Below are 2,782 nucleotides of genomic sequence, written 5' to 3'. Positions count from 1 at the left end.
TTGTATTTGTTACTGCTATTGTATGATGTTATTGCTGCTCTATGCTGTCATTGCTGCTCTACCGGTCTCCTTATTACATCGTGCTTAAAAAGAAAACAAGACGCTAGACTAGACTGACAGATCACAAGATTTTATCTATCTTCAACTTGTTCTTGTTGTCTTGCTTTCTTGTCGGCTTGTGTTTCTTCCGGTGCTTTTCTTCCGTGAATTTGGGGATGACACTGGCCTTTTGCTTTTCTGAATACCAGTTTTCTTCATTTTGTCCGGTCCGCTGGGGACGTGGCTCCCTTCATCAAGCTTTGTTATGCTGGGCATAATTTAATGTTCACAAACCGCTTCTTTCAAGACGCGACTTTTCTTCCTTTAGACTCAGGCGCTTGAATTTATGCTGGGACCTCTTATTGCAACCTTCTGCCTACCGGTGCTGGGGGTTTTATTATTTCCTGCTGGGGATTCCTGTTGTAACCTTCTGCCTTCTGGTGGGCTACTGATCTCAAAATCTGAATATATAAGACTAGAAAAATATTCCTCTCGTTATGCAGGTGGGCGCTTATTTAAACTAAAATATAAAAGCATTCCTCTCGTTATACAGGTGGGCGCCTATTTAAACTAAGACATAAAAATATTCCTCTCATTATACAGGTGGGCGCCTATTTAAACTAAGACATAAAGGTATTCCTCTCATTATACAGGTGGGCGCCTATTTAAACTAAGACATAAAAGTATTCCTCTCATTATACAGGTGGGCGCCTATTTAAACTAAGACATGAAAATATTCCTCTCGTTATACAGGTGTGCGCCTATTTAAACTAAGACATAAAAGTATTCCTCTCGTTATACAGGTGGGCGCCTATTTAAACTAAGACATGTAAATATTCCTCTCGTTATACAGGTGGGCGCCTATTTAAACTAAGACATGAAAATATTCCTCTTGTTATACAGGTGAGCGCCTATTTAAACTAAGACATAAAAATATTCCTCTCGTTATACAGGTGGGCGCCTATTTAAACTAAAACATGAAAATATTACAGGTGGGCGCCTATTTAAACTAAGACATGAAAATATTCCTCTCGTTATACAGGTGGGCGCCTATTTAAACTAAGATATGAAAATATTCCTCTCATTATACAGGTGGGCGCCTATTTAAACTAAGACATGAAAATATTCCTCTCGTTATACAGGTGGACGCCTATTTAAACTAAGACATGAAAATATTCCTCTCGTTATACAGGTGGGCGCCTATTTAAACTAAGACATGAAAATATTCCTCTCGTTATACAGGTGAGCGCCTATTTAAACTAAGACATGAAAATATTCCTCTCATTATACAGGTGGGCGCCTATTTAAACTAAGACATGAAAATATTCCTCTCGTTATACATGTGGGCGCCTATTTAAACTAAGACATGAAAATATTCCTCTCGTTATACAGGTGAGCGCCTATTTAAACTAAGACATGAAAATATTCCTCTCATTATACAGGTGGGCGCCTATTTAAACTAAGACATGAAAATATTCCTCTCGTTATACATGTGGGCGTCTATTTAAACTAAGATATGAAAATATTCCTCTCATTATACAGGTGGGCACCTATTTAAACTAAGACATGAAAATATTCCTCTCATTATACAGGTGGGCGCCTATTTAAGCTAAGACATAAAAGTATTTGAGTATGTTTCCCCGTTCTCCCGAGAAAAATGTTGAAAAATGACAGAAAATTTTTCTGACCCAGTTTTGGTGACCTTTCTTGCGTCGGGTTCTTCTGCCATCATCAACCTTTATTTTCCTGCAGCAAACAAAGAGGATTTTGTTAGTTTTAATCATGGTGGGCAGCCGTGTCCTTCCCGCTGGGGATGATTTTTCTTTTCTTTTCCTTGCTCTGCGCTCCCAAAATTGGTTGGGGGATAAAGTTGCTTGCTAGGGGTGACCTGCCTACTGGGGATGGTCTTCCATTTATCCCTTCCCTACTTTCTCGTTTCAGAACAAGCTATGGGAGTCCTTTTTAATCCCAAAAACCAATCTCCGAAAAGTTTATTTCCTCCCAGAATTTGCAGCGGATTATTCTCCATGCTTGCGGTGTCAGACCACCTTGGTCCGTGATCCATCGACGTTTGTGGGGGGGATCTTCTTGGAACTTGGTCCATAAGTCCTTCAACCGTCGTTTCTTACATTTTTCTTCGCGTCACCCTTAACTTCCTAAACAATTCGTCCTTTGGTTTTGCAACAAACGCCTTTTGTCTTATTGCCTCGGCATTTTGGCATGTCCCCTTCGTCTTTCCTTCATACCGATTTGGCCCCTGGTAGTAAACTCTGAAAAATCCTTTTCAAAACAAATTTCTGGAAAGAAATGAAAGGATAGGAAAAAAATAAAAGTCTCTCTGAACTAATGCTGGGAGGGAAAGAAGAAAAGAAAAGAACTTATCTGGATGGCATAACTGGTCCTTATGATCATGCCGTGCTCCATGGATTCCCGACCCAGTATATTTGTATCAATCAACCTGCCTGATGGCCTTACTTGCTGGGGGTAAATAGGTGTCCACTTCTTCACGAATGCGGATCTTTTTGTCAATCTGTCTTGTCGCCTTACAGTGCCCTTCGAGGGGTTTCACTAATAAGACTCTCTCTTTTCTCTCAGCTCCCGGCGCCTTATGGTGCCTGTGAAGGTTTTCACCGATAAGACTCTCTCGTTTTATATCTCTCATCTTCAGTCGCCTTATGGTGCCTGCGAAGGTTTTCACCGATAGGACTCTCTCATTTTGCCCTTCAACGGGGAATTGGGGTAC

Source organism: Nicotiana sylvestris, chromosome 1, assembly GCF_000393655.2.
Source record: "Nicotiana sylvestris chromosome 1, ASM39365v2, whole genome shotgun sequence".
In the NCBI taxonomy this organism is placed as follows: Eukaryota; Viridiplantae; Streptophyta; class Magnoliopsida; order Solanales; family Solanaceae; genus Nicotiana; species Nicotiana sylvestris.
Note: the sequence above shows the minus strand (reverse complement) of the source record.